A 10,751-nucleotide genomic window follows, 5' to 3' on the forward strand; every position below is an offset into this window, starting at 1 on the left:
ATTGACAGTCGGATTTGGCAAGTGTATCAAATTGTTTACCAAGTCATAATGTGATAAGTAGAGTATCGTATCCACAGAGATTGTCATTTTGTCTAAACAATTCTCGTACTTGTTTGGGAACAATAAAATAAATAAAGAGATAAGTGTTTAGAGTTTTGCAATTTAATCGGTTTGCAATGGAGCAAAGTTACTTGTTTGATTGCAGAATGTTAGTGGCGGTTAGGATTCTTTGAATCCCCTCTATTAATTTGTTGGAATTAATTTACAGTTAAGTTGCACATGTTGGTCCCACGGTGATCCTTTCGAGCGGGGTCTTATTCTCTCATAAACACGGTGATCCGACTGTTGAGTTGCACCGACTGGTCACACAATGATCCTTACATGTGGGGTCTTACTCCCTCAGGGTAGGTTAAACATAAACTTAAATTAAAGTTCCTAAATTTCCAAAGGTATGACTTCCCAGTGTTCCCAAAGGTTCTCTCATCTATGAATCTTAGAAGTACATAGCACACTCTTGTTATACCCTGATTTTGGACCTAAAAATACTTGCTCAAAATGTTTTTCCATCTCTGATATGTGTCTATTACTATTGAGATTGCCAATTTGATATTGTTTACCCTGATATTTTACTATGTTGTAGCTGCATGTTTTACTGTCTTTGTTTTGAAAAATTTTCAATTATGACTTTGTCTATGTTTTCTTGCATTTTAAACCATCCAAAGGGTCTTTCTTGCATTCCAAGTTATTTGAAATTGTCTCTGATCAATTGCATATTTCTCTGCATTCTATTTCAATGTTGTTGTGAAAGTGACTCAAAATTGGAGTTTGGAGGCCAAAATTGATGTTTGCTGAAAGTACAAATCGGTGGCCGATTTGGAAAATCGGTGGCCGATTTTGGCTGCCTTTTGGGAGGCTTTCTGTTCGGGAAAAATCGGTGGCCGATTTGGAAAATCGGTGGCCGATTTCGCGTGCTGTTATTTTTCAGAAACGTATTTTTGGGCCAGATTTGTTACAATTTTATGGGAGTTTCTTTTACTATAAATATAGGCCTTGTATCAGACTATTTTGAGAGAGATAGAGGGGGCTGAAACAAGGGTTTAGAAATCAAACTAGGGTTTGTATAGAGTTTGTCTCTTGGCAACAAACTAGGGTTTGAAGGTTGATTCACCTTGGGAAACACTATTAGGATTGAGTCTCTTGGTTACGGGAAGAGGCTGGGATTTGGGTAGAATTAGGCGGGAGACTTATTCTTGTAACCCATTGAAATCTCTTTTGTAACGTTACTCATCATATAGTGGAACGGAGGGCTGCTCTCTCCCCCAGACTAGGTCAATTTGGACCGAACTGGGTAAACAGATTCGTTTGTGTTCTCTCTGCTTTTCTCTCGCTGATTTTCTACTTTTGCTTGTTTAATTGCAATTCACTTTGATATTGGTTGCTTAATTATCCCTTGCTCCACACATCAAGTTGTTATTGGTGTGAGTTTTCTCATCGAATCCTCAACAATTGGCGCCCACCGTGGGGCAAGGGTCAAAGGATAATCTAGTACCATGGGTTCGAAGTGGGATATTGAGAAGTTTACCGGAGATAACGATTTTGGGTTATGGAAGGTAAAGATGGAAGCGGTGTTAATACAGCAAAAGTGTGAGAAAGCTTTGAAGGGTGAAGGTTCGTTACCGGTCACCATGTCACGAGCGGAGAAGACCGAGATGGTGGACAAGGCCAGGAGTGCCATTATCTTGTGCCTCGGAGATAAAATTTTGAGAGAAGCAGCAAAGGAAGCAACCGCGGCATCGATGTGGTCAAAGTTCGAATATTTGTATATGAGAAAGTCTTTGACTCGTCGGCAATTCCTAAAGCAACAACTTTACTTATTCAGGATGGTAAAGTTAAAGGCCGTCATGGAGCTACTTGTGAAGTTCAACAAAATCATTGGTGATTTGGAGAACATTGAGGTGCGTCTTGGGGATGCGGGTGCTCTGATGGTGTGGTGTTGTTTGGAGGATGAAGAAGGTGATGTTGGTCACCTTGGGATTGATGCCTAGTGGAGCGGTGTTCGTCTGGAGAGACGTTAAACACTCAACATCAGCCTGGAGAGGCGGTGGTAAGAATACTCATGATCAGCCTGGAGAGGCGGTGGTAAGAATACTCATGATCTACCGGTTGAGGTGGAGGTTCAAGGAAGACATAGTGGGATGTACACATTTGCTAGTTGAGAGGTTGGAAGCTCAGCTTTAGGTGAAGTTGAACACACCGGGAGTGGTACGACTATGGAGGACCTTGGGTGCTATGCTCTAGTGGTGAGCAAGGGTTTTCTTCATGAAGACGGAAGGCATTCCGGAGGTTGAAGAATGTATAGCACGGCTTGTGGAATTACCCTAAAAGTCCAAGGGTGATTGGATGCAAGGTGATCTTCAAGGAAGCGGGAGATGTCTCGTATTGAAGAGGTATGGTGTAGTCTTGTAGAACTACCTGAAATTCCTAGTGTAGTTTGGATACAAGGATCTTCGAGAAGGCGGAAGACATTCCGATGGCTGAAGAGGTTAAGGTGTGTACTTGTGGAACTACCTAAAATTCCTTGAGTAGTTTGGACACAAGGATCTTCAAAGGGGCGGAAGGCATTCCGATGATTGAAGAGATTAAGGTGTAAACTTGTGGAGCTACTTGGTGTAGTGGGAAGCAAGGGAAAGAGCAGCAAGGTGTTGATGTTAAATGGGCATCATCACTAATTTGGAGTCAAGGTGGAGATTGTTGTGAAAGTGACTCAAAATTGGAGTTTGGAGGCCAAAATTGATGTTTGCTGAAAGTACAAATCGGTGGCCGATTTGGAAAATCGGTGGCCGATTTTGGCTGCCTTTTGGGAGGCTTTCTGTTCGGGAAAAATCGGTGGCCGATTTGGAAAATCGGTGGCCGATTTCGCGTGCTGTTATTTTTCAGAAACGTATTTTTGGGCCAGATTTGTTACAATTTTATGGGAGTTTCTTTTACTATAAATATAGGCCTTGTATCAGACTATTTTGAGAGAGATAGAGGGGGCTGAAACAAGGGTTTAGAAATCAAACTAGGGTTTGTATAGAGTTTGTCTCTTGGCAACAAACTAGGGTTTGAAGGTTGATTCACCTTGGGAAACACTATTAGGATTGAGTCTCTTGGTTACGGGAAGAGGCTGGGATTTGGGTAGAATTAGGCGGGAGACTTATTCTTGTAACCCATTGAAATCTCTTTTGTAACGTTACTCATCATATAGTGGAACGGAGGGCTGCTCTCTCCCCCAGACTAGGTCAATTTGGACCGAACTGGGTAAACAGATTCGTTTGTGTTCTCTCTGCTTTTCTCTCGCTGATTTTCTACTTTTGCTTGTTTAATTGCAATTCACTTTGATATTGGTTGCTTAATTATCCCTTGCTCCACACATCAAGTTGTTATTGGTGTGAGTTTTCTCATCGAATCCTCAACAAATGTTATTTGCAAAATTCATGAAAAAGGGTATTTTAGTCATTTCCTGCATTCAAACTCTTTCTAGTCCTTGAAAATTGTCTGTGAGTTTTTTCAATTTGTCTGTGTAAATCCTTGTTTCAATTCCATGATAAAGTCCATTTCAAAGATTGCATCTGAGTCATTTTGGGCCAATTTAGTCCCTAAGGGCATATTGGTCATTTCCTGTGTTAAAACTCTTTTCAATCCCTAAAATTTTTTGTCTCTGAGTCTTTTCAATTTGCTTGTATAAATCCTTGCTTTAATTCCATGTTAAAATCCATTTCAAAAATTGCATCTGAGTCATTTAGAGTCAGTTTAGTCCCTAGGGGCATTTTAGTCATTTCACGTGAAATTTTGACAGAGAGAGGTTACTTTGAAGTACCTCATTTGTGTAGTTGGTTCATTTTAGTCCTTTTGTTGATTTTATTTTTAGTTTCACTTTACGTTAATTTTCAACTTATTTTTTTTAACCAATTTCAGTTTAATTGCATTTTAGTCCTTAAAGTCTTGTTATTTGCAATTTGGTCCTTTGTTTGTTCATTTTGCAGATTTTTTGTCTAAGAAGTTAGTTACGCCACGTGGCACCATTATATTGGTCAAGCATCACACATGGCATCCTATAAATAGGTTCTCATGGTCAAAGAGTCAACACAACCAATAATTCAATCATTTTTTTCACAAAAATCCACAAAAATTCACAAAATCTTTTTCTTTCATTTGTCCCTCCCACTTTCTCTCTCTTCTAACAACCTCCAACCACCACAATCTTCATCTCTAACAAACTCCAACCACCACAATCTCCACCATAACAAACTCTTTCCACCACCTCTAACCTCCATAACCACCACAAAACCACCACTACATTCATCACCAATTCACAAAATTCATCAATCTCAAACCAAAATCAAAATTCCAATAAGTGTTGTTTATGCAAATTCATCCAAACTGATCTCAATTTTCCCAATCCACATCAATCCAAGTCATTCATCCACAACACTGCCTGAGATTTCTTCATCGCAAATCATAAACACCGTTGCAACCGGCTGTCACAAACACGCATACATACACTCCTCCAGAGCCTGAAACCGAAAGCAAGAAGAAAGCAAGGTCCAGATAAAAAGAACAGAGGAACAGAATCGTAGCAAGGAAGATGCAGCAAGCGACGTGAATTTCGAGGCCAGAATCATCGACGAAAAAGAAGGCATCATAGAGGTAATCACTTTCGTTCTTGTTCTTATTTCTTGAAAAATTTCGAATCTAAAATTCCCGATCTAGAGCTTTGTTGACTTGTTATGTGAAATTTGAACATAAATTCGAGTAGAGGATGAAAATTCGGTTTCAAAGATGTGAGAAATTTTCAGATCGGAGGAGTTTCGAGTTCGCCGGAAACCGCATTTCTCGCCGGAAAAGATGAAGTTTCCGGCGAGCTTTAAACTTTCCGGTGTACATGTTCCAGTTTCCGGCGAACTTTACTTCTAGTGAGAGAGAGAACTCATATACTCAACCACACTCTTTTCCATGATACACATGTCTATCTCCTAAAGCCAGTAGGGCTGGTCACGACATTTTCCAATCCAGTCGTCACATGAATGTCCCTTCTTGTATTTGAAACAATTTTAAACAGACAGTCAAAATAAAATTATATACACACTTTGAGGACTTCAAGAGTTATTATGTGACTTAGGTTAAAGGTGGATATATTTTGGGAAAGTAGGCTAACCAAAAAAAACTTGGAGTTAGATTATCAACCAAACGATTCCTACTAACCATTGATGTTTTTGGCTCTTGATTTTTTTTTTTGTAGACCCACGGTAATCTACATTTTTTTTCATCGATAAATAAGTTCTACTGGTACCCCACCCCAAACTTAAAATGTTGTCAATTCCAAAGAGCAACCCCAAACTTAGCTTCAAATAATACCAAGTTGTAAATATTTCTATCTAACTCCAAGAGAAATCAAATATATGACATTAAGGTTCAAAACTGTGACATGATTCGTCACTTAGTAACAACAAAAGAAATCATATCTGGAGGCTCAAAGGGGTTTCACAAAGGATAATAAGACTATAAAAGGGTGGCTTGAAAGGCTTAACGTACCATATTTTTTTTGCCTCTTGTGTAAAATAACATGATCGTTTGTCCGTAAAGAACGGCCGCAAATTCAAGCAAAAATAACATTCACATGATACACTCATGATAGAAATAATTTTAGTAGTATATGTTTACCCTGGTTCTTAGTAAACAAACGCTGGTTTTCGAAAACGGTTAACTAGAGAGATCAACTAGTAAATCGCATATTGTGTTTATGTTTGACAGAAAGTATGAATGTTCTTGATGTGAACCAAAAAAAGTATAAAAGTCAGGACCGAACACACGTCGAATCCAAGAAGCAAAATTGCTAAGAAAAAGAGTAAATTGCAAGGAAGCTAAAACGAAAGGTTAAATTGCATAAATGAATTAAAAGTGGTACACAGATTCATACATTTGCAACTTGTTTACTCGTTTCTCCTATATTGCGGATAGTTTGAGTGTGTAAGTTTTGTGTGTATGCGAATTGTGACCCATTTTCCATATGAAAAACTCTTATTTATACTTACTAACTGCCTATACAGAAACCGTCGGGCATAACCAATAAAAACTACCCTAGACATCTTTTGAATTTCAAATGATATCTTCTTCGACAGTAACTGTTTTTGGCTCATCGATCTGGTCTCAACTCCTCTTCGTTATTCTGCTTGCTTGTCGAAGCCTCTCCGTCGAATGCTAATATCTCTTTAAGTCCGCGAACTCGATTTAGCTTGAGCGTCGAACTAATTAGACTTCTTCAACACTTGAGTCAAACTTAGTTAACTGCATTTATTATAGCTTGTCGAAAATAGAAGCTAACAAATTGCCCCCCAAAAACGTCTTTTTCATTTGTATCTTCAGATAGAAGAAGAAAGAGGCGTTTTTGAATCTTGTCGAACATATCTTCTCGTCGAGATAAATGACATCACTTTTGTCAAAACTCAAAGGCAGTTGGAGAAACCATTTAGTGGGCCACATTCCACCTTTTGGGAACTACCACTTTGTTCTGCTTTTACCAACTGTCGAGAACATTTATTGAAAAAATTGAAGTTTAAAGGTATCTGCCTTTTCTTTTCCTTTCTTGTTTATTTGAACTTCGAGCTTCCCTCCTTTGTATCATGGACGTCCATCGTCCATTACCCCATGTCTAGATTCACCGTTTACTATATGGGAGGAGGGACGCAGTCGGGTGAAGAAAGTTATCAAAGGCAAATCTACTCTGTTTCGGGGGAAACTGAAAAATTTCTTTTCCTTTCAGCATAAGGAATAAAAAGGAATACCCTTCGAGAATGAAAAGTTTCTTCTACAAAATAATAAAAGCAACTAAAGTGAAATGAAACCCCATTATCTCCAATCCTTTAAACTTCTCACCTTTTCCGAAAAACTTCTCTCTCTCTTTTTTTTTTTTTTTTTTTTTTTTTTTTTTAAGAAAAGGCTACGTGGCTTCGCTTGACTGGTTGAAACCAAGTTAACCAAAATTTTGCAAAAAACCTCCTTGCGCCTATATAAACAGGCCCTTTTATTCTTTCATCTTACTTTTAACCCATTTTTCTTCTATATCCCTCAGAAAACACACCGTATATGTCCTATTTCCATTTCCATATTCTTTGAGACTATGGAACGACTAAGCGACGATGAACTTGTTATCATCGCGAAGTAAGTTGCTGGGTTTCGTGCTCATCACCTTCGTGAGTTCCTGTTCACTTCGAAAACTCATGCAAGGATCTGCAAACTCTCCATTGTTCTTAGGGCTCAACCCCCAGAATATGTGAACTAGATTAACGATGATGAGTTAAACCTCAGCCAAGTGAGGTTTTTTAATCTGATGATTAAGAACGGGTATGCAGACTACAGCGTATTACGCGCGACTACTCTCATGTATTATTCTGAGCCTGATGTAACAAAGGTTTGACGCGTTCTTGAGATTGCGTCTGAAGGGGAGAAAAACACAAGAAGGGGGGGTTAAATTGTGTTGGACTTTTCTTCATTTTCTCTAAAACTCAGAACACTTGAGTTCAGAAGCAATGATGAGCTTCTGAAGTGTGTGATAATGCGAGTGTATGCAGCGGAATAAAAAAGAGAGAAAGGGAAGAAGAAAGACATAAGCAATTATACAGGTTCCTTCCACAAACCGGAAGTAGTCCTGTCCCCCTTGCACTTCCAAGCAGAGTTCACTATAATGTAATATCTAGTTACAACTGCTCGTTGCTAAAACTAGCAAGAGACTTCAAATGCTCAAGCATAACCTGCAAGAGTCTTCCTATGCTCAAACACACAAGCAAGAGACTTTTATTGCTCAAGCACACAAGTAAGAGACTTCTATTGCTCAAGCACAACTGCAAGAGACTTCTAACCAAACAAAATTAAAATGAAAAATGTTTGAGATTGAACACTTGATATACAATCAGTGATGTTCACAATACAAATCAGATAAGACTCTTAAGACTCAAGAATTTCTAAGATATGAACTTGAGAAACAGAAATTCTAAGTGAACTTCAGATGTGGAATGATTTCAACAGAGTTTTTCAAAATGTTGTAGAGTCTTGTTCATTCTTCAAGTATTCACTCCTATTTATAGAGGTGTGAAATGAACGTTGTAAGTGCCAGCACATCCAAAAAGAGTCGTTGTTGAAGCTTGATCTTTCACCAATGATTCCTTTCCTGATTTAGTTATTGTCCTATGAAGGATCAATTTCAAATCCATTCCAGTTGAGAGGGAACATTTCTGCAGGCTTGGTTGTATATTCAGAGCTGTTATTTTGTCTTGTAGTAGAGACACAAAACAGAGTAGTGGAGAAGGTGGTTGTACAGTTCGTACATAATACAATGTCAACGCTCTTGTTCCTTTTGCAAGCAAATGCCTTCAAATACTTTTGAAATTACCTTTGCAAAGTTCCACTAGTCTTCTGCCATCGTTAGACGAGTTTTAATTCATGAATCAACTCTTGAATCCTTGAATTCTGCAAATTCAGTTGATCTTCAGCTTCTTATGAAAATAGCTTCTGATAAGGCAACTTCTGATGACGTGGCACTTGAAGACCTCTAGTCTTCAAGAGCACTAGTCTTCAGGAGCTTCTAGTCTTCAGGAGCACTTTGCCTTCAGGAGCTTCTAAGCTTCAATCTTGTTGATTCCTTTGCTCTTTATTTGCTCATTACCTTTGTAAGATATAAATTTTTGTCTATGGTCCTGTACACTTGAATAAATATTAGCAATTCCAATTGTCAATTTTTAATACCTTGTTATCATCAAAACTCTAAAGGTTTATTGTTAAACACATTTTGTTCCAACAATCTCCCCCTTTTTGATGATAACAAACAATAGTATTTAAAACTTGATCAATTGTTGTTAATCTAATTAACAAGTTGACTTTGGGGTTCTGAGGTTTGTAAGCTCTGACTCCCCCTGAGTCTGATAGTCTTTAAGGTGAGGTTTGTAAGCTCCCCCTAAGTTCTATCCAGGTTAATTAAATTCTTTTAACGCACAATAATATTTCAAAATGAAAATTAGTAGATTATGGATAAGAAGAATGATTCAATTAATTTTATTTGAAATTTGATACTCCTTCTTCCGTTCAGAGCTTATACCTTTCAGATAAGAGTGATAGAAGTTTTTCAAAATAATTTTCAAATAACATTAATAATGGGGCTCAGAGCCTTTTAAATACTATCACATATACTACCCCTTTTGTCATTAACAAAAAGAAATAAACAAAAAGAAGAGATGAGAAAAACATATAGTAAAAAGGTTCAGAGCAATATAAGCACATAATCAGAGCATATTAACCATTTTCAGAGTAAAAACAGAAGTTCAAGGTTAATCAGAGCATATCTTAAGAACAATATTTAAAACATGAGATGATATACAATATTAATCAGAAGCAAAAAGGAGTTCAAAGCTTAGATAAATTTCAGAAGCATAAAACGAATAGCATCATAATCAATAAAGAAACTAAACAACTAAGGTGTGCATCTAAGGGTTGGGTTGTTGTGGTTGTTGGATCAACACCATCAAGCGAGTAATGTCCTCAGATTGCTTCTTCAAGAGCTCAGTCTGTTGATTAACAGTTTCTTCAAGAGCTAACTGTTTCTGAAGTAGAGAATCTTCTCTAGCCTTAGATTCTTCCCGTTGTTTTACCATTTTCTACTTCAGCATCTTGAATACCTTTGCTTCTCTTGATACATATTCTGATTCTGAATAGAAGGGTTCATTTTCTAGATACAGAATTGGAACTCTAGCTTGCTCAGCTAAATGCATATTCTCCAAGTGATGTCTCACCGCAGCAGCTTGGATTCTAAGACATTTCTGGCTTACAGGATCTAGCAGTTCAAAAGCTTTGCTCTTCAGAGATGTCCAACGATCCTCATAGTCAACAGATAGAGTTGGAACTTTTCTTAGTTGCACTAGAGCTTTCATTTCTGTGCTGATCTTTAACAACTCAGATTCAAAGTATTCAGATTTCAGAATGTCTAAGGGTGGTTGTTCAAGAATCTGAATATCAGATGAAGATGAAGATTGGTCAGAGACACTAAGTTCTGAGTCTTCTGCAGATTGATTCTGACTAGTTTTGTTTCCATCAGAAGGTGTCAGCAGATTGGCAGCTTCTGAGGTTGCAATCTGTTTAAGTTCACCAGCAACCTTCACTACTAATTCAACGTCAGCAGCAACATCTGCACTAACTAGAATAGTTGCAGGAGCTTCAATCTCTTATGCAGTTTCCAGTGCCTTCTGAAGTGCAGCAGCTTCTCTATCCCTTGCTTCTCTTACCAAAGTCTCTGTAGCTTCATTAACCAAGTCTCTGGCAGTATTGTTGGTCACTTCTTCAACCATTTCTCTGACCTCATGATCAGATTCTTCATTAACAATACTCTTTGAGAGAACTGAAGAAGGCACTTCACTATGCTTTGCTGTCGCACCAGCATCTTTGACTGCAGCTTCTTCTGCTTTCTTCTTCAGAACCTCTCTTGTAACCAGTTCAGTTGCAGCTTCCTCTCCTTCAGCTTCCTTAGTCACATAAGGTGACTCTTTTATCATCCTTATTGCTGGCTTTCTCTTTCTCTTAGGCATTGGAGGTAGTTCAGAAGCACCTTGAGTTGAGGAAGCAGCAGCTTTGCCACTTCTGGTCTTCTTTGGAATAACAACCTCAGGGTCCAGCTCCTGAGGTTTTTCTGATATATAAGGAGCTTCAGAAGTTGTCCTTTTCAGCTT

The sequence above is a fragment of the Medicago sativa genome, chromosome 6 (assembly GCF_051527215.1).
Source record: "Medicago sativa cultivar Bolivia chromosome 6, Bolivia_mono, whole genome shotgun sequence".
NCBI classification, from domain to species: Eukaryota; Viridiplantae; Streptophyta; class Magnoliopsida; order Fabales; family Fabaceae; genus Medicago; species Medicago sativa.